We start from the raw sequence: 22,308 nt of genomic DNA on the forward strand, positions 1-22,308 counted from the left end.
CTCAGTGGAACACGGGGATTCAGGAGTGCGCCATTAATACCGTTATTGTACAGCTTTCTGTTTAGTATGCTTAATAATACAACAACGTACACAGGACTTCATTTCAGAAATGACATTGTATTTTTAATATTTTATATAAAAAGCCTTTGGGAAGAGACAAAGAGGGAAGTGGAGCAGTGGGGGTTAAGGCCAACCATCTTCCCCGGAGACAGTTCAGGTCTCACTTGTCCTTCCATGAAAGGCCACTTCCCTGCCATTCCCACCTCGCTATAGGTTGCTTAGGAGGTGGGGCCTAAGGAGAATGCCCCAACAACATACACCCATTCCCTTCTCTCTTCTCTAGACTTTCACCTCCAGCCAGAGGTTCAGACCTTCAGAAGACGGTCCAGCTACAGGAGCCAAACTCATCGGCGTGGTTAGCGTCGGGATATAGCTTGAGGTGGCACCAGGACTAGGACTCCTGACTTCCCTAGGAAGGAAGGTCCCCACCTGCTGCATTGGCTCTCTGGAAAGGGAAGGAAGTTCGGTCAACACCCCCTTCAACGCGCCCCAGAGTGACTGCGCAGTCCCTGCAAGGCTCTGAGCCTGCATTTTCTGCCCTAAGAGTTTCTCCTGTCTGCACCTCCACACCCTCTAAACGTAGGCACGAGGGGTGCTCACACAGTCGCGGGGGCGCTTACACACGCGCGATCACACACACACACACACACACACACACACACACACACAGGTACACGCGAGCCTTTCCACATATCCAAGGGAGGCTCTCACACACTCACATCCACCGGTGCAGGTCTCGGACTCTCACCTCCGAGTAGCTAGAAGCAAAGGATCATCACCCGGGAGGTCCAGGAGGGAGGTGGCGAACCAGGGGAGAAGCGGAGAGCAGGGGACAAGAGAGTAAGGTGGAGGCTGCAAGCTCTCTCCGATCAGCCTCCAGCACCCGACCCCTTTCCAAGTGACTGCGACCCCGGGCACCAACAGCCCCCACCCATCTCCACTATCTACCCCATTGTGCATGCATTTCCCCCATTACTGCCTTTCCTTGTTATTCTCCTTTGCCTGTGGCCCTTTAAATCGCGTTCTTATCCAGAGATTCAATTGTAGGGGGACAGAGGGAGGAGAACCCAGGGGGACGGGAGGGGATGGGGCGGGAGAAGAGAGAAGGGCGGGGAGGAGAGGGACAGCAGTGAGCCTCCTGCTGCTCTCTCTAGCTGGAAGGGCGAGGCAGACCCGTGAAGGGGCGGGAGGTTTAGACGCCTCTGCCCGCAGGACTCGCGACTCCAGAGTAGCTCAGGGCAGCTGCCAGGAGGTCGGCAATGCCTGAGGCTAGGGAATCCCCGGGAGAGCCCTGAGCGCCACCTGCACCGCCTAGGAAGGACCGCCTGAAGTTAGCCCCAGGGGTTCAGAGAAGCTCCCTTCTCGACAAGTAAGTTGTCTCCTTTTCCCTTGCATCCCTCCCCAGCCCAGCGACTCCCCAAGCCGGACTGGCGCCGGGGATCCTTTGGTTCTGAAAGCAAGCTCACACCCACCCGAGAGCCTGCTAGGTTGAGACGGGATGGGAACAAGATCCCGAGGTCCAAAGTTCAGCAAACCGGAGCTGGCCTTAGCCGCTCACAGCTCAGAGATGAGGAGTCCAGCCTCCGAGGACTGTAAACGCCCCCGCTCCCGGCGCCAGACCCGGATACCTGGGCGCCCAAACCTTCCATCTTAGGCTTGCCCGGCGGGGCTGTAGGAGGAGATAAAGAGAACCTTGCTCCCATTAGCAGCTCTACCTTCAAGTAGGGGCCGAGATGGCCCGGTGAGGCGACCCCCTGAACCTTAGACTCTCAGCTGGCTTCAGCAGCTTGCTTTCTGATCAAATTGGGAAGCCTCTCTTGTGGTGCTAGCCCTCCTCTCTGCACTGGCTGCTACCTACATGCTTTCTTTCTTTTTAAAACATCTTTGCCATTATTTAAAAAAAAAAAAAAAAGGATGAAGATAAAAGCTGGAGGAGGGTGAGCCCACTGTCACAGTACTTTTTGTTTTTATTTTTTATTGATGAATGTCTCTCCTTGTAGTCCCTGGTTCTGTCAGGGCTTCCCTCAAATGCAAGGGCAGGCCACTGGGAGTGGGGCTCTTCTGTTCTGGGGCTGTGGAACAGACTTGGATTAGTGCTGGCTCCACAGGATACCCCCAAGAGAGAGTGGAAGCTCTAGCCTGCCCAGTCAGTGTCTGTGCTAAGAAATGGAGACCCTTTCAAATACAAGATGATCCGCGGGAACATGCATGTTTACCAAGAACTCTTTGATCCCTCTCCGTTAAGCTGGGACTTCCAATCCTATCCTGCAGGTTAGAAATGTAGCCCAGGGAGGATGAGTAACTTGCTTGTAGCACACAGTGTATAACAGGAGATTCTCATCTCTATCTGTCTCCAAACCGTACATACCTATTCTTTGACACAAGCAAGCTGCCTAGTTAACAGAGCACATCCCCCCCCCCCCGTGGGAAAGTCGGGGAAAGCAGCTAATATTTATGGGACCGGGATGTTGAGCTGAGACAGGGTCTTATGACTTAACCTGGACACAGGTCCTGTAAGGCGGAGCTTGGTTTTCCTGTTTCTCGAAGGAACTAAAGCAAAAGGAACTCTGGGCCCTCAAGGGTGCTCCTAATCTTCTCTGTCCATGCCTTTGCCTAGGTACAGTCTCCTCTGCCCCCATCATTATTTTGTTCTGAGAGATGCGGTACCACTATATAGCTGCTGCTTGCTCACTGTGTAGACCAGGCTGGCCTTGAATTCAGAGATCAGCTCACCTCTGCCTCTGGAGTGCTGGGATTAGAGGCATGACCTGCGGTGCCTGTTTTAGGTGAATGTAGTCTTAAATCCCATCCCAGGGTTTCCTAGGCTGTGGTAGGTGAACAGAACAGAATGATGCTGTGGGATTTAGAAGAGGATTGAATTAGGTTCCAACATAAAAGGGTTGGCTAGACTCCTTGGGATTGTAGACTACTGAACAGGTCTTACAGGGCAAGGGTCTGCTTCCATAGGTAGTTCTAGGGCTCAGGGTGTGCTTGGGAGCACAACTGAATCAGGTCACCACCGAAAGAGGAACTATCACAGAAATAATTTCATCCTCCAACAACACCCAGCCATCTTCCCCAGACTTACTACCTAGCTTTCCAACAGAAAAAGGGCCCAGCACTCTGGCATTGCCTCTCCAAGACAGCTACCAACTGCTGGCTACTCAGAAGAAGCATTTCTTGCTTTGGAGCATGTCTGTTTTAAGCATAAAATGAGTGCGTTCTATGCTCCATCTAGCAAGCAGGTCAGCTGTGGGAGGAGGGAAGACGGGAGGGAGGGCAGGAGATGGACGGGGCTGGTCATCCCCTCTGCCCAGAGCTGTCTGCCTCTGTCCAGAGCTGTCCTGAAGCTGAAATACTTACTCTGTATAAAGTCAGGTCTCAACAGGATTCCCCAGTAAAGATTCCCCTGAGGCTGCCTTCCACATCCTGGGCATGCAGAACACCTCTCTGTAGGTCCCATGGATATGTCAATGTGTCCCTGTGTTTATATCTCATTGGCCTTGCTTCCTCTGGTACATGATGCACAGACTGCAAAGTCTTTCTAGCGTCCTCTGCAACTGTGTAACTGGGTTTCTGGTCCATCAGTTGAGGAGCCTTCTAAGGCTGCTGTAGTCATTTGTGATGAAGTTTACTCCATAGCAGGGGGCCCAGTCTTCAGTTTCTACTCACTTTTAAGGTGCTAGGGATTCTGCATGCCTTCTGGGGCCAAGCCACTGGAATGTATGCTGGAAGTTCATATACCTGAACACTCCATCCACTTCTGAATGTTATTTAAAATCGGTTCAGCAGTCAGTTGATTTCCTAGCATACGTCAGGAATAGATAATTTTTGGAGTATTTTGAATGTAATCAAAGCAGGGTTATTTTCCATTAAGGACATTAGCTAAAGCTTGCCTGTATTTTCCAAGCCTATATTGACCAGACTTTTAGGCAGGGAGCAGAGGACAACGGAAGGAAATTGAGTGGGGGCAGGAATCCGTGGTGGCTCAGTGGATCCGTTTTTAGACCAAGCTTTTCACTGTGTGAACTGGTCGCTGAGAGGCAGTGTTTCTGAAGGGGCCGATTGTCCACTGTCTGCTGAGACACTTGTCGGCTATAAAGAACAGTTTCCTTCTTTCTTTCTTCCTCTTCTTCCCCTATAGAGACAGGAGAATGAGAGTTCCGATACAAAGAATTACAGGGAGAAATTTGAACAAAATTACCTAAGTGTATTTTTTTTTTCTTCAAAGCAGCTTAGGAAGCGGCTTTCTCTGACATTGTTTTTAAAGCGAGGAGAGGAACCCAACGGAAGGGACTGGGTGGCTGTCCTGGGCATCTAGTTCCTCCTACCTCGACTTTCTGATAAGGGAGCTATTCCTGTCCACAGAGCCCAGGGTGACAGCAACCTTTGCCAAGAGCTGGGTTAAAACTAAATGTCAGAAACAAACCTTCAACACACGACCCTGGAGATCCTGGCTGGAACTTAAATGTTAAGTCCTGCTGTCATTCGGGACCAGAGCAGGCTGGGAGCAAAGGTCAGGGTTAATCTGATCGGTTAGCAGGTAGCAACAGCACTTCCTGGTCACCAAGGACAAACCCATAGGCTGACCAGAGTCTGGGCAAGATGATGAAGGGGAAGGAGTCAGGTTGGGTTTGGCGGGCGCGTCTTCATGGCCCTGACTTGGCTCTTGGGGCTGGGAATGCTCTCTCTCTCTCTCTCTCTCTCTCTCTCTCTCTCTCTCTCTCTCTCTCTCTTCTCTCTCAGCTTCTCTCACATTCCAGGCTCCCGATATCACAAGCAGGGAGACCAGAGTGCAATTACCTTCCATCGCCTCTTCTGGTCAGAAGAGAGGGGGAAAGCAAGAACAGAGGACTCTGAGATTTGGGGCCAAGCCTCTGTTCTAAGATTCTGTCCCTCGTCCATCTTGACCCAGCTCTGGCCTCTAAGAATTTGATAATTTGAACGTGGTGGGGAATGGGTCAGAAGAGCAACCTACATGTGGTACTGCCTCTGTGCCAAGAAGGTGGCTGTCTTTAGTGAAGCAGAAGCCATGGGCATCCCTAGGGTCCTTCCATAGGAAGCTGTCGTGACAACCAGCTGACTTTCACAGCAGCACAGGACCCCACTGGCCGTCAGAGTGCCAAGGTCTTTCCTGCCCTGGTCAGACAGGCTTGGTTGTTTTGTTAACCAGTCTTCATGACATGAACTAAAAAAAAAAAATCACTCACATCCCTTCAAAATACAAGCGAAGCCCCTGCCTTGTGCAAGCCCCTGAGATAGAAGGTGGGCTCATTTACACACTTGCCTGCCCTACCCAGGGAGGGGGTATAAATTAGAGCCCAGTTGGGAAGTGACAAGAAGACACAGGCAGAAAGTCCTTACAAGGACAGCCTCAACTAAGGGATGCAGGGAAGGCTTCCATGGAGCCTGGCAAAAATAGGTCTTCTGGTGGCAGGTGAGTGGCTTGGAGAGTGGCCTGTAGACACAGGACAGTAAGGGAGCAGGATGGAAGAGCGGGGGCTGAGAACTGGAGCCTGGGGCTGGCTGGGCATGGGCTCCCGATGGTCCTCGGGTCCGGCACTGACTCAAGTATGGCTCTCCCTCCACTTCTCATAAACACTCACACCAACACCATTTTATTTCCCCCTCCTTCCCCCTCCCCCTCCCTCCCTCCCTCCCTCCTCAACCTGGATCTTTCATCCTGTCTGCTCTGACTGTTTTCTTACTCTTTTCTGACTACATCTGCCCTTTGGCTTTCATAACCGGGTTGCTTTTTTTTTTTTTCTTTCTTTTCTCCTTTTTTCCACTACATCCGTCACTCTCTCATTCCCTTTATTCATTTTTTATTTACTCTTTAGATCACTGTAGACTCGTGGTGCACAGTGTAAGAGATGACCAACGGGGGCTGGAGAGATGGTTCAGCGGTTAAGAGCACTGGCTGTTCTTCCAGAGGTCCTGAGTTCAATTCCCAGCAACCACAAGGTGGCTCACAACCATCCATAATGAGATCTGGTGCCCTCTTCTGACCTGCAAGCATGCATGCAGACATTACACTGTATATATAATAAATAAATAAATCTTTTTTTTAAAAAAGAGATGACCATCAGAGCACTGTTCCACATCTTCACCCACTGTCTCTCAGCAGTAACATCTGGCAAAACTGACCAAATGGTCGCCAATAAACTCTGCTTATATACATATGGACCTGTTGTGTGTTGCCTCATTCTCACCACACAGGTTCTGAACCACCCTGCCCTCTCCTCAGCCCCGGCAGCCACTCTTCTGCCCTCTGTTTCAATCTTTTTATTTTTAATATCAAGAATATAATAGAAGTAGGATGATACTTTTGGGTTTGACTGTTTTCTCTCAATACAATTACCTAGAAATTTGTATTCTTCTGTGTATGTGTGTTTGTATGTATATATGTATGTATGTACGTGTATGTGTATGTTGTTGGTGAGAGTCCATTATATGAAAATATGACCGTTTATTTAACCACCCACCCATTAAAAGACATCTGAGTTTGTCCCAGTTCAGAACTATTATACAGTGCTTTTATTAATATTGATGAACTGGCTTTATGTGAACATGTTTTCAATTCTCCACAATAAATGCCCAGAAATACAATTTCTGGGTCATATGGTAGTGGTATGTTTAGTTAAAATTTTTCAAAAGTCAAGAAGGATAGACAGCTTAGTGGTTAAGAACTCATATTGGCTGGGAGGTGATGGGCACATCCTTTAATCCTAGCACTCAGGAGGCAGAAGTAGGCGGATCTCTGTGAATTCAAGGCCAGTCTGGTCTACAGAGTGAATTCCAGGACAACCAGCACTACACAGAAAAACCTTGTCTCAAAAAACCAATCAAACAAACAAACAAACAAACAAGCAAACAAAACACACACACACACACACACACACACACACACACAAAAACAAACCCAAAACTCATATTGCTCTTTGGGTAGGCTGAAGTTTGGTTCTCAGCACCCATATCTGGTAGCTCACAACCACCTGTAACTCATGTACGTGCACACACATCAACGAATAACAAAATAGACCTTTTTTTTTTTTTTAATGTAAACCGTTTTCCACGATGACTCTATCATTTTACATTTCTACCAGCCGTGACGAGCGGCCCAGCTTCTCTGCATCCTCGCTGACACTTGCTGTCACCCCCGTACTTCGGCCTTTCTGACAGGTGTGTACAGTAGCTTACTGTGGTGTGCTTGCATTTTCCCCACAGACAACAAGCTAGCCCCTTCCAGGGTGCTCATTCGCTCTTGCATATGCCACCAATGTCTTCGGCCTGTTTTCCAGCTGCCTTCTCTCTGAGTCTCTGTTCGGTTCGGGAGTTCTTTATGTAGTGTGTGCATTAGTCCTCTGTCAAATATACACTCTGCAAGTATCTCTCCTCCTCGTCATCTGTCCTCTCAGCTCCTTAGAAAGTCTTTTTCCAAAGCAGATGTTTTCAGTTTAGATGAACAGTGTCAGCTTTGTGTTTTATGGATTCTGCTTTTGATGTCAAGTGTAAAAACTCTGCCTGGCTGCCCTAGATCCTGAAGCATTTTCCATATGCTCTTTCCTACTCTTACAACTAAGATCCATATTGAGGGTTTCTCTCTCTCTCTCTCTCTCTCTCTCTCTTCTTTCTCTTTCCTTCCTTCCTTTTTTATTTTTTCTTGTTTTTATAAAGCCAGACTTCAGTTCACCCCCCCCATAGATGTCAGATCACTCCTTCCTCATTTGTTGAAAAGGTTATCTTTTCTCCATTGAATTTCTTTTGCACTTTTGTTGAAAATAAATGAGCCAAGAATGTTGAGCGTCTTTGTGAAGGTCTCTTTGGCTTTCTGTTCCTTTGCTCTCTATGTGTCTCCATCTCACACCACATTCTTGTTTACTGTAGCTGTGTCGTAAGTCTTGAAACTAGGTAGATTGATCCCTTCTGTTTTATTATTGTTTTTTTTCAAAGTTATTTTATCTAAGCTAAACTGTTTGTCTCTCTAATAGATCTTAGCAAAATCTTATCTATATGTGAAAAAAAACACTTGGGATGAACTTTGTGTCAGTCTGGGAAAGTGCCCCTCTTTGTCACACTTATTCTTTCAATCCACAGACCTGGTGCTCTCCTCCGTTCATTTAGCTCTCCTTTGATTTCCTGCATATCATCAGCAGTTCTTTCCCCCTCTGCCAGCCGTTCATTGTGTGTCCCTGAGAGTGATTTGATTTCTCAGTTCACTTCCTGGAAAACAGGTCAGACTGCACCCATCTTGAAACGGCATAGAAAAGATGGAAGATGGCGGATGGCAGGAGTCTCACAGGAAGTACGCAGTGACACATGACACATGACCCCATGACACATGACCCCTTGACACATGACCCCTTGACACATGACACATGACCCCTTGACAGGTCTTTGTAGTTCTCCTGCTTCCTTTTCTCTTTGCTTCTCAACTCTTTTTTGTTTGTTTGCTTGTTTGTTTTGGGATTTTGGGGTTTTTTTGTTTTGTTTGTTTTGTTTTTTGAGACAGGATTTCTCTGTGCAGCCCTGGCTCTCCTGGAACTCGCACTGTAGACCAGGCTGGCCTCGAAGTCACAGAGATCCACCTGCCTCCGCCTCCCCAGTGCTGGGATTGAAGGTGTATACCACTGCCCGGCTGCTTCTGAACTCTTGTCTCCAGTCCTCTGCCTTCTATTTTTCTCCCAGTCTTCCTGCCTCTCCCTTTTTCACTCATTCTCCCAAGACATTTATATCCTCCCTGTGTACGGGATCTGAGGCCATTCTCTCCCTTGTGTTCCTGATGCTGAGGAAGACTCTAAGGTGGCCAGCCTGGGTTTTAAACTTAGAACAACAACTTGGTGCTTTGGATGCAGTTCCCACACCCTGTGCCTGTTTCCTGGACCAGACACGGGAAAGTACTACCAACTCCACATCTTTTCTGAAGGGACTAAATAAACAGTACACACAAAGTGTTCCGAATGAGTGTGTCCTGCCCTCCTGTACCCAGTAGGTTTCGGCTGTAATTCTGGGGGCCATACCTACTGTACCCTGGTTCCCATCTGCCCCCTCACCCCCTACCCTTTCACCTTTACATAAACATCTGGATTTTCACCTCATGTGCTTTCTTGATGTTGTCTTCTCTGTACTTCTGTGTGATACTCTCTAATCATCCCTGACAAATTGGCACCAGCCCAGGAAATCTGTTCCCCAGGCCTTGGAGAGGAAACAAGTAGTTTTTCATTTTGACTTAATTATTAATCCCCTTCATTATCTAATGCAGAATTCATACAGTGCGGGGTTACAGTGACGAAATGTATTAGAATTACGGTAGTTGCTTTCATAGAGATGGCAGGCTTGAATAGAAAAAAAATAGACAGATACAAATGTGGGGAAAATGTGAAAGGAATTAATTTGATTTTCATGCCTTTTTGTTGGTGATTTTTCATGCATCTTCTGCAGAGGACTGGCAGGGTACCTGAGCACTGTACAAGTATACCACAGCCAAGCATCAAAGTGATCGGATGTGAGCAGCAGTGGGCAACCCCCATCCTCCCCACAGGTCTTCGGGGTGAGCCATGAAACATTCCAGTTTAAGGAAGTTAGCGGTCCACTCCACAGGTGTACTCAAATCGTTTTTCTAACAGTCTCTGCATTTTCTCCAAGTGAAGTCCCTAAGCAGAATGCTAGGTTTCTCTCTTCTGGTCTCACATAAGATAGCTGTGTCCCTAGAAAGCCCACAAACTCTGTCTAGTCCCCTCTCTGCTTTTATCTCAATCACAACTCTCGGTGTTTTTGCTTCTTTGATGACAAGATAGCCAGGGGATTGGTCCACAGCTCCTCTAATTGAGCACTTATTTCTCCCCAGACCCCAGTAGCCTATGTAGGAAGCTTTATGACTTCCTTAGACAGGTGATAGAGAATCCGCCAAGGATGCTGTTTGAGCCAGCAGCCAATCACCGCCTTCATCTGGGCAGCTTGAGGTTCCGAGGGCCCCAAGCTCACCTTCTGGTGCACCGTCAGCGGGCCCCTTGGTTGTGCAGCTAGAAGTCAGGGCCCCCTGTGAGGCCTGCTGTGAAATCACTCCACATCCCTATTACAGCCTCAGCGTTCTGTTGGCGGCTTCCTAGGAATGAGGGGCAGGACGGGTGCTTTCTTGCGTACCTCTACTTTGCAACTCTAAAATGGGACTAAAGCTATGGGAGTCTCATGAGCCAGAGAAAGAGCTTTGGAAGAACCCCACAGAACTGCAGACACCATTGCTATCCCATGATCATAATTCTGTACAGTAGTTGGGCCAGTAGTATTTCACACCACACCTGCCCTTAATGCCAATTCAAGTGAAGGGGGCCCGGGACCTTACACTGGAATTTGGCAGGCTCAGATGGCAAATAGTTTCTTCAGCATGATGATTCCCACGGGCAGCTTTCATTCTTATGGGAAAGAAAAAGGGTGGAGATCAATTGGGTAAATGTGGTCCAGGGAACAGGTGTGGCCAGGAAAGGCAGGATTATAATCAATAGCCAAGACCATTGGATTCTGATGGACAAGTAGGAGCTTGGATAGCGTGGGTCTGGTGCTGGCTCTGCTTCTTCTTGTCATGTGGCCTTGGGCAAGTTCCCCTCCTGCTCTGAATCACAGTCTCTATCTGCACAATGGGTGCATAATATTTACTACATAATATTGTCAAGTTAACATAGGTAAAGCCCCCAGTTCAGAGTTGTCAGTGTGTCACACACACACACACACACACACACACACACACACACACACACACGTCACTTTCAGAGCTTTTCTACAAAGAAGTCAGTATAACCTGCTTCAAGAGTTGCACTGAACACATGCTTAAAGTGAAGCTAGCAGAGTTCGAAGCTGTGGGAACACAGCACAGACCCCTTTCTGTGCATATTGCTCTGGCCTTGATACATGAATCCAAATGTGGCACAGCTGAGAGACTCAGCTGCAACTTCAGGCCGCTGTCTTCCTCCCCTGCTCGACTGGGCAGTAATTGGACCTGTGCTGAAGGGCCATTTTCAGGACTCTCCTCTGAGGAGCAGAGGCAGCTGGGATGCAGGCCAGGGGCATCCCGAGCAAAGGAGCCTGCGAGTTTGTGACAGATCCCCAGGGATGGAGTCTGCGCAAGGCTGATGGCTTCCGCTTACAGCTCCCTTTGGTGGAGCTCTTCTCAGCCCACGGCCCAGCCACCAGAGCATCGTGCAGAGATACAGCCCCGAAGCGATGAAGTGTCCCTTCTGACACCATCTATTCCTAGAGTCACATTGTCCCTGGCTCTACACTCCACTAAGTGCCCCTTGCCCTGCTCCTGGAGCATGGCCTATGCTCGTCACTCCCCCTAAAGCCACAAGAGATCTTATTACTGTGGCTATGGGAGGGCCTCTTTCTAGGGCCTTCTACTTATGGCTGAACCATGCATTCCCCAAGCCCTTTAGAGTCCCCTGAGAATTAGCAACAGCCTGGGTGTAAGCAACTGGCACCCGCATTCAGCTCTACTTACGTGGCAGAGCTCCACAGTCCCGCTATGCCGCCATGACTGACAGCTGGTGATGGGCATCCATTGCATCTGAGACAGAAGGCAGCAGAGAGGTGACCTGCTCTCCTCCCTTGTCCTTACAGCCTCCCTGAAGGACTTGCAGTCAGAACTCTCTGCCCATTGAGAATCTCGCCACCACCATTAGTGAAATGGAGGACCATGGCCCACGGCCCAGTGCGCTGCTCTCTCTCCGCAGCCCTCTAGAAGGGGGAGCTTGCTCATGAGGAGAAGGTGTGCTCTGTCGGGTGCAGGGTGCCCTGGCAAGCCATCTGCATGACAGAGGGGCTGGGAGGACAAGGCTGTAGGAAGTAGCCAGGGCTTGTGGGAACAGAGGAGACAGCCTTGGACCCCTCTCTGTTGGGGAGTGTGCCCAGATTGAAGGCCCTGCCTCCTTCTGTCCTGAGGACTGACAGTGCTTGTGTGTTAATGAAAAGAGAAAAGCTTGTAGGAAAAGTGTGGCTTTATCTGGACCCTTAGTGCCAGGATCACCATACTCAAAGTACAGTCTACCTCATTCAGGGAGGAGGTCCTCTTCCCTCAGCAGCCCAGAAACAGCAGATGCTGAGCCAGGTTCACAGACGCCTTTTTCTTTACCTTGAACAGTGTCTCCAAAATGGAATCCATTATCATCATACAAAATGGAATTTTGTGTCGTCCCCCCCCCCACTTTCTTTTAATATTGAGACAAAGCCTCATTGTGTAGCCTCGTAGGCTCTGAAGCTTGTTATGTAGCCAAGGCTGCTCACACATTTGCAATCCTCCGGCTTCATCCACCCCAGTGCTGAGGTTATAGCCACACGCCACCACGCCCAGCTCCATCTCCAAATCTTTCTCTAGACTTTCTAGAAGAAAAGCAGTGGGTCCACAGCATCACCCCCACACCGTGCCATCCTGGCACAGTCCTTCAGGAAGTGCAGGTGGACAGGGCTTGCTACAGACCCCACTGTGCGTTCCCGAGTTCCCCAAGCTCAGAACAATTTTGTTTACATTTACCATCGGCTTGGATAACTGCTTTTCCTAGACTGAATAGAAAGAAGTATTTCAAGTCTTTTTAAAAAAAAAAAACCACCCAATGCAAACCAGGTTTAGAGGCTCACGCTTACAATCCCAACACTCCAGAGGTGGAGACAGGGGAGGATCAGAATTTCAAGGTCATCCTTGGCTCAAGGACAGCTTGGGATGGTGGAACCCCATTTAAAAAAAAAAAAAAGTGGGATGAGGTGTGAGAACGCCTATTATCTGCATAGGACTGATAAGCAACTGTGCAGGGCTGGCCTAGAGAGAGCCCAGAGCAGCCTTACCCACTGGCCTCTCTGACTTGCTTTTGTAGGCAGCAGAGGTCAGTGTACATCTTGGATTCTGTCTGCTACCAGTACATACACTGGGTTAGGCACAGTATTTAGGAGTGAAGTATTTGCCTCCGCTCCTGGCAGAAGCAGACTCCCTCAGATGAAGAGTAACCCTGTGGTGAGTGGTAAGAATGGAACCAGGGGCTGCCGCCCAGCCCATGGTCTTCTCTGTAGGGTCCACTCCAAGCAGATGCTTCTGAGACGGAAGGAAGGAGGGCAGCATTGTGATTCTGCCGGAAGGGTTGATGTTCCCTGGACCACAGGGGGTCTCCATCTCTTTGGAACAATGAGGGACACTTGGGAGCAGGGGATGCTGCCTTATGGCTCAGGGGTATCAGGAGGGAAGTAGGGGAACACAGGGAGAAGACAGCCCCGGTGAGAGCAGAGAAGCAGTCATGCTCCTGGCAGCCTGGGGGCACAGCAGTCAATATTAATCGGCTTCCTGGCACAGATCAGGTGTCTGTCAGTCTGGCTGCAAGCTGGGTCAGGTTTCTTGAAGTCACAGGAGCATGGAGCGACTTGGCCAGACACTGAGAGCCGATGGGGAGCAGCCGGCACTCAGAGCATGTGAAGTCAAGAGGAACCTGGCCCTGCCACTCAGGCACAGCAGGCTTAAGCAAGCAACTAACGGGTCATGCTTTTGTGATTTGCAAAATGAAGCCATTACAAGGGACTTCCCAGCTGTGTGTGAGAGGATGCAGGGCATAGACGCCCAGCGCCCAGATTGGCCTGGCATCGGAAGCATTATTCCTGCTCGGTCCCTGTCCTCACGACAAGGACAGGGACCCCTCTGCTCCGCTCTGTAGGCACTGTGTGCTACAGCTCTGCTGGCCCTCCCTGACCTCCTCAGCCACACCCAGTTAAGAAGTGTGCCTTGGATTTCATATCATTCTCCATGGAGCTGACCTGTCGGCCATTATGTGAACTGCCTGCCATCCTGTGAGCTGGCTGAAGTCAGGGAATAGACCTGTGGTCTTCACTCACTTGCCCACTAGAGCCTTCTAGAACCACAGAGCTGGTTGCCCTGTGCACTCAGGGAGGGGCAGCCTTGCCACCCAGGAAGGTACCGAGAGCCATGAGCAATGATGTCACTGGGACACCTCGGGAAACATGGAGATTCAAGGAACCCCAGACTCGGTTAAGTCAGAACTTGCATTTCAGCAATAGCTCCATGAATGGAAGTCACAATAATGCTAATATGGCGAGCTCCTAGGTTCCTCTATCCCCAGGGCCCAGGCAAACGCAAGTGTTCAGTGGGAATTCATTAGCTGACTAATTGGCTGGCTGGTTGGTTAAAGCCTTGCTTCTCATCCCCTGGGGCTTTCACACTTAGTACCTTCCGTGCTATGACCCAGACTGACCTAGGTGGGCCAGCAAAGAATTCAAGATTAGATCCCACCTAGGCTGGTAGACCAAATACGACGAGGTTTCTCGGGAACTCCCCGATGGGTTTTTTAAAGATTTATCTCTGCTGGTCTCTGTGCCACGAAGCCTCAGAGTGCTCTAAAAAGGGTTTTTGCTTTAAGAATGATAGTTTTGAAGCCGTGGGAAATCAAGATTGGCCCCTGGGGAAAAGCCAACTTTTAGTGTGGTTTGCCCACAGGCTCTTGGGGGAGGGAGGGCATACACTGGCCCCTCCTTGAGAAAGTGACCCACAAGGTGAGGAGACTGGGCCTTGCCCATTACTGAATCATACCAACTCTCCCTCACCCAGAGCCCCGAGGCCAGCTGTTCCCACTCTTCCTGGGAAGTCCATAAGTATCTGGGGCTTTTCCCCAGACAGCTGGATGGCCTCCCGTGGACTAGAGGGCAGAAAAGTGATGAGAAAAGCATGGAGTGTTCTGTCCCAGAAGGGATGCTGTCCTAAACTGCTGGGAGGATGATAAAAACTTCAGAGTCACGTTCTGCAAGGCCAGCCTGAGAGCCTCGGGTCTCAGGGTTCCTGGGTTACCATTACATCCTGAAGCCTCAGGTCTCGAGGCCCTCAAATGCCCTGCTCAGGGATCCCATTCTCATACTCACTCACAGCTCAGAGCTGCCATCCCCACGAGGCTTTCCTGGTCCCACTGTGCATGGGGGCCTCTTCCTCCCCCAAACCTTTCTACACTTTGCTTCCCTGATCTGGGGCAGCATCCCAGGAGCAGTAAGCAAGTTGTTAAGAACTGTGCAGGCCAGCCCCAGAGGAACTGCTCACAGCCCCTGCCCCAGCTCTGCCTAGGGTAGGCCAGCAAGAAGGAAGTGTTCTTAGAGAGTCCCCAGACACGGCTTCTGGGGAAGATAAGCCGAGGAGGAGTTCCTAATCATGGTATGGAAAATAGAGAAATTCAAATCTACAAACAGTGTGTGTGTGGGGTGGGGGGAGTATAAAACAACACACCATGCATCCTTGGGAAGATTTAGAAGTTCCTGTTTTCCCCTTTTGTAAAACAAAGACAAAAATTCCCCTCAAAGTGGAGGAGATGGAGCCACAGGTTCAGGAGGCTCTCAATCCGCTGGCGCACCTTCCTTGACTAGTGGAGCACTGTCTGGGAACTAAGGAGATCTGGCAGCCGGCAGATCCTCTACTGAGCATCCAGGTCTGCACTGTTTCCATTTCCACCACAGGAGATGGCCACAAACCTGACTAATATCGCAAAACAGTCTCCACTTAGCATCAGAGGTATAGCCACTGTGTGATCACAACCCTGCTCAGTTCTTATACGGAACCTGAGCTCCTCTTCTGGGGATGTGAGAAATCCAGTCTTTGCCCTTGGAGGACTGTGGCTGCCTCGCCAGCCATCACTGGCTACTGTCTGTTCCCAGAGGCAGCCACTTTACTTGCTGTGTGTAGACCTTTCCATCTTTAAAGAAAAGAAGAAACTGACTGACTACTGACTACTGACTCCTGCTCCAGGAAAGTCACTCAGAGGGTGACTATCAGTAGACCAGGTTGATATCACCTTCAAACTGCACCAACCATGAGAGCAGGGTACCTAAGTCCTGGGATTTCACGGAGTGTGTTTAGGGATAGGGATCATGGAGGCATCTCAGAATTCTTCCTGGTTAAATGTGCCTTCTCTGTGCAGGATATAGATGTGATTTCTTATGCCTTTAACTCTCTGCATGCACATTACCAGTTGTGAGTCTCTGTCTTAATTCCCATCTACTGCAAGAAGAAGCTTCTCTAATAAGGGTTGAGTGATGCTCTGATCTATGAGTTCAGCAATATGTCATTAGGAGTCATTTTATTGCTATATTCCTTTAACAGAATAATGGTAGCAGGTTTTACCCCCAGGCTCATGATCTATCTAGTCTCAAGTTCTTGGCCTCTTTAGCAATATCAAGTATGAATTTCTCTCATACAGTCAGTGGGCATTAAATCCACTTTTTTATTTATTAAATCTGATTTTTAAAAAGTGGTTGGTCATTCCCATAACATTTGTACCGCTATTGCCTATGTTGCAGGCAGATCTCTGTAGTTGGTTGCAGGGTTTGTAACTGAGTGATACTGATGATTACTTATCTTCTCTGATAGCATGCGAGGTACCTTCTAGCAGCATGAATGCTAGTCAATAGGGGTGAGGCTTCTAGTTGGGCACCAGCTCGTTGGGCACCAGCTCGGTTTCTTCGTGTTTGGCGTAAGTGTTATCTTCAGCAATAGGCCTTACCACCAGGCTGTGGAAAGTAACCAATAGTCTGTGAACTTGGGAGAGGAATCGATGGAGCTCCTTTGGCCACTGACTCAACATTAACTTTTTGTTGTTGGTTTGTTTTTTGCTTTTTGAGACAGGGCCACTTTACATAGTCCTGGCAGTTATGTAATTCACTGTATAGACCAGGTTGTCCTAAAACTCACAGAAAGCTGCCTTCCTCTGCTTCCCAAGAGCTGGGATTAAAGGCATGTGCTACCACACCCAGCTTCAACATTAACTCTTAAAAGAGGAGCTAATAGTATATAATGTTCTGATGTTTACTGCAGATCTAGATTACTGGTGGACTTCAGATTTTTTTTTTTTTAACTAGAAGGAAGTTGTTGTCCAGTAATGGGCTTCAGTAAAGCTCTGAAACATCCACCCTTTCTTCTGGTATTTTAAATCTAAACGGATACAAGGCTGATGCTTTCCTTGCCTCCATCAATGGTCTCCAATGCTGTCAAACCTCATCTAAATACCTAGCACACTCATCACATTTATCCAGAATAGTATCCAGATAGCTCCACAGGCACATGTGCATGTCCTCCTCTGTGTCCCTCCCTCGAATGTCCTTCATCACATGTCCCAAATTTCAGAGTATCCAGCTGGCACATGGGAAAGAAAGAAAGGAGTAACCCAGGAAGAGGCTTGTGATTCCCATTTTCATAATTGGAATAACTTAGACTCCCAGCCCGGTGCTCTGTCCAGGAGGTACCACCAAGACTGAGTATTGCTCTTATCAGACTGCCATCCAGGGATTCCTGGAACCCTAGCATCTTAGACCTCCCCACATTCCAGAGATTTCTGCACTGTGCTGGGTGTCTGGGAGGATCCTGTGCACCAAGGTCTAGTTAATGAATGTCAGTTGCATCCATACGCCATCTCAAATCCAGCTCCCTTGATGTGGCTTCTTTTGAGTCTCTCCACTTGTGTTTGGTATCAAAGGAACAAACCCTCTTTGCTGCCCTTGAAGCTGTCTTTGCAGAGACCTTTCATCATGCTCTAGTAATTCTTCCCATGCACAGGCAAAGGGGCAGCCAGAAGATAAGAGCAGTAACAAGGTGGCCAGATGTAATGGGGTTTGCTCCAGTTGGAGCCCTGAAGAGAGCAGCTGGGATGCTCAACTTGACTCTAGCACGCTTGTGCCTTTCTTCCTGCCTCTCTGCTACACACAGTTCTGTACATACTTGGGCTACCAAGAGACAGTGCTAAGAGGTAAAGCACAGGTAGGGTGGGCCTACATTTTACCTTCTTCACTGCTCTGTGTCCAGCGCCCAGTTCAGGGGCTGGACTATAGCAGTTCCTCAATTAATACCCACTGGATGGATACATAATTAGTTGAACGGATCCTAGAATGTGATTTTAAAAGTCTACTTATATTGTGCCTGAAAATCTGTTTGAGTTGATGGGCACACAGGCATTGGAGGCCAGGATTTTCCAAGATGAGTCTGCTCTTAACTTTTAAAGAAATCTGGGTAGTAATGACTCCATGATCAAGGAGCTTAATACCCACACTGCAAACACCACTGAGGTTTTTATGGCTTGATTTTTTAGATGTTTTTTCTCTGTGTGTGTTTTTAAAATTTAGGAAAAATGAGTACCACACTGCATTTAAATTCAAGGAATGAGAGATTATAAATATAGATAGCACCCAGCTTAATGACAGGAGTACAGTCTGAAGAAAATGCACCATTAGGTGATTTTGTAGAGCTTGTTTATACAAATTTAGATGGCTGAGTACAGGCTGTATTACTACTTGACATTGTCCTGGGGGACCAGTGTTATTTATATATGCAGTCTGTCATTAGTCATAGCACTATTATGTGGCATGGGACCACATTTTATTTATATTTGTATCATTGTAGCCTTTGTAGGGTTCCCCACGTGGCCCCCAGGCTAGAAGACAGAGAATAGTAGCTGAGATATACAGCATAGGAAACTGAGGCTGATACAGATAGCACTGTTTTTCTGTGGCCTACAGAGTAAGTTCGCTGCATATTGAACTCAACCCCAAGTCCTAGCCTGCATACTGGTAGCTGAGATCAAACACTTGACAGGAAGCAGCTTGAAGGAGGAGAGGTTAGTGTTAGTTATTTAGCTGCGTTGTGTTCTTACCCTGCAAGGAAATGTCACGAAACACGACAGAATCCGCTTATAGAGTTTATTAGAGTTAAAGGGACAGAGTGCGCAGGCCTGTGGGAGAGACACGTGCGTGAAGAAGAAGAAAACTGGGAAACATGGCGCTCCACTTTAAAACCGGCTGGGGGCATGGCCAGGTCATGTCACTACTCCACGCATGTGCGTAGATCACATGGTCACGTTGCGCTTACGTAGCCATGTAACGTCACGGATTCTGGTCATGCGAGATGCCTTGGCCGGAACTTGCTAGGCGGAGGTGTCCGGGTATCCTGGTTACGAGACGCTTTGACCCGGAAATGGCTATCCTGACTGGAATTGGCTAGGCGGAAGTGTCCGCCTGGTGAATGCAACCGTGGTGGGGGGCGTGTTGTGAACCCTTCAGTTAGTTTGGCTCAGGGCTTGAAAGGACAGCCCATCACAGTGGAGAAGGCACGCTGCACAGCAGCTGGAAGCACAGGCAGTGAGAGCTAGCTCACATCTGGACAGACCAGGAATCAGGGGAAGGGGCGGGACTTCCGTGGCTCATGTGCTTTCTCCTTCTCCTTTATGACTCAACCTGGAGCTCCAGGCCATGGGGCACTGCTGCCCACACTCAGGACGAGTCTTCCCTCTTCAGGTTTACCCCTCTCTGAAGACACTCTCACAGACAAGCCCGAAGTTGGGTCTCATTAATGACCTACGGGATTCTTAACCCCACCAAGCTGAGTACAGAACTTTGTCATCACACACTGGGTGATACAAGGACTATTTTAGGCATAGGCATAGCTCTTAAATCAGAAATATGCAGTCTTTTTCTCCTTCTCCTAGCGCACAACTTTTTCAGACCTGGGCAGAGGTGTCCTAAAAAAAAAAAATCTTCCTTCTAAGACATCACAGGGCCCTCTCCTATAAGAAGGCATAAAGTGTATTTAAAAATAGGAAGGAAACAGTGCAGAAAATCAGCAGAGCCAAGGGCAGGACACACTTTCTCAAGTGCCCTGAACAGGACTCATTCTCATGGCCCTGCCTTAGCCCTGCTCAGCATGTGTGGCTGGGAAAGCTCATTAAAACACCCAGCTGGAAGCCAGTGTGGGTGGCCACAACTGAGTCCCCAGGAGTGCAGGGCTTCAGGGCTACCAGCACAGTTCACCAGCTCTAGGAATCTCTGGTCAGGTTTTTGGTACAAAGACTCACCCAAGGGGCAGAACAAAATCCCATACTCTATAAAGATGGTCCAAGCATTTCCCTTTTTATTTCGTTTATCTTTGTAACTACCACATGTGAAAGCAGGGAGCAGGTGGCTGTGCGCAGAGTGGGAAATGACCAATGGATGTCTGAGACAAATGGCCCTTCAAATGGATGACTCTTCAATATGACATTTTAAAGGTTACCTTGCAATTGCTGCAGCCGCCCAGGTAGCAAAGGAAAAGGGTGCGAGAGTCCTAAGATTTCTCAAAATGGCCAAAATTACCTTGATTGGCCAATGGAACAGGTGGTTCAGTGGTCCATGTCACTGGTATTTTGCTCTTGTCCCCACTCATCTCCATAGTCTTGTGATCTCTGTCAAAAGAATTCAGAGAAGACGTAGAGAATATAGTTAGAAGACATAGTTTATCAGAGTAACATGGGACACCCTCAAGGGGTGAGAATGAGCCATGACCACAGAGAACCTTGTGTTGATTTACATTTTAGCTAGACCACACTCTTTCTAGTGGCCCTGAAGTAGACAGCTGCTCTGGCTTCATCTCTTTTGCTTTGATAAAATACCCTGACCAAGAGTAACCTGTGAGGGGAAAGGGTTCATTTGGTTTCTATCTCCGAGGTCACCTTCCATCATTGAGGGAAGTCAGGACAGGAACTCAGGGCAGGAACCTGAAGCAAAAGAATTTGGATTGCTATCTCACTCTCTGACTGGCTCCCTGGCTCGTGTTCATCTAGCTTTCTTCTACAGCTCAGACTCACCTGCCTAGGGATAGTACTGCTCACAGTGGGCTATGCTCTGCCATATCAATCATCAGTTAAGACAATCTCTCACAGACATGGCCACAAGCCAATCTGATGTAGGCAATCTCTTGAGACCTGTCCTCAGGTGACATTAGACTGTGTCAGGTTGACAGATGAAGCTAACTAGGACAACAGCTTCCCCAAGGGGTATTTTCCTGTCCAGATGATTGATAGCCAATTTGACTGAAACTTACAGGAGTTGGCATTGGTATGTATGGAATGCATACTGCTGACCTGGAACCAGCTTTAAATAGTTATAAACGAATGTCCTCAGGCAGTTGAGGATGTCCCATGGAAGAACCAGATTTGACTCAGGTCCCTTTCCTCCAACCCATAACTAGAGTCGTGGGCTCCACAGGATGTTGATTATAAAGAACGGGTCCAGCCCTCATGTCTACCAGGCCTGCTAATTTCTGACTGGCTACCTAACAGCTTCATGACCACTTATCAGAATGGTTCCCAGGAGTTCCATAAAGTCCCAAAAACTAGTGTTAGGGAACTTCCCACAAGGGACTGCTTCCAACTGGATTCCAAAGACAGACAGACATACCAAACTCCAGGTGAACAATCCACAGTGTGTGCTTAGATTCACGCCTGCAAGAGAACAATTTTCCTGGACCGGATCACAGAGTGGTCAACACACTTTGTTTCTCAGCCAGTACAACAAAGAAAATGGAGGCCGAGGAGAATTATACATTGGGAAAGGGTGTTCTTGTGAAACCCAGGAAAGTTGCTTTATGAAGAATGACCTAAGATGACATATGCCAGGGTCAGAGCTCAAAGAAAATTCTCGAAATAGCAGTCTGTTAGCCAAAGCTTGAGCCATAGGACATCACCAAGTCGTCAGGGTTAAGCCTCTGGGGTACAGCAAGCTAAAATCAGATTCCAAACCCAAACTGGCCACATGCTGCTTCAAGCATCATTTCCTCAACTGAAAAATAAAAAGATGAGCTCAGCACAGTGGCACACCCCAGCAACACCAGCACCACAGCCTCAACAGGAAGACCAGGGTTCGAGGCCAGTCTGAGCTACATAGTAGCTTCCCTACCAATCTGAGACTGTCTGAAAAACAAAGTATAAGCAAACAAAAACCTTAGCAACAACAAAAGAAAAATGGACAGATTATATATAACCATCTAATCACTTGTGATAGGATTAAACAAGCAAATGGAGGAACATTTCTTAGCTCAACTTCTCCCCCTGAGTAAGCTGTTCTCAGTAGTCAGAGGGGTTCACAGTCTCTCCTATCTTTATCAGAGTCTCAAAGCATCTTAAATGAGCTTGAGCAGAATGTCAGGAAGGCAACAGATGGAATCTTCCAGGTGTCCACGTGTCTCTTTGAAGTGTGCCGTGCCCTCTAAAAGCAGTCCTTTTGAAAGCCTCGGGGCACGAACATCTCATCCATCTCAATTTCTCCAGGACTAACTAGATCAGATTTTTCAAGGGTGCATCTACACAGTGGTTTGTCATTTTAATAAGTGCTCAGACGGCCGGCCAGACTCCCCATACAGACAGCATGAGTGACCACTCAGTGAAGCAGACATATGCTGCCTTTCCCATTCCATCAGCTGCCAAA

The 22,308-nt window shown here is 48.4% G+C and overlaps 1 protein-coding gene across 1 annotated transcript in view; it reads left to right on the plus strand.

Annotated features, from left to right (window-relative positions):
• The first annotated feature begins 1,190 nt into the window (after window positions 1–1,190).
• The window catches only part of Kcnj5 (potassium inwardly rectifying channel subfamily J member 5), a 28,971-nt gene continuing 7,853 nt past the window's right edge, over window positions 1,191–22,308 (plus strand). The window contains exon 1 of the mRNA XM_028879074.2: window positions 1,191–1,429. The gene's annotated coding sequence lies outside the window, so the exon portion shown is untranslated. The remainder of the gene's footprint in view (window positions 1,430–22,308) is intronic.

This window comes from Peromyscus leucopus, chromosome 7, assembly GCF_004664715.2.
Source record: "Peromyscus leucopus breed LL Stock chromosome 7, UCI_PerLeu_2.1, whole genome shotgun sequence".
In the NCBI taxonomy this organism is placed as follows: Eukaryota; Metazoa; Chordata; class Mammalia; order Rodentia; family Cricetidae; genus Peromyscus; species Peromyscus leucopus.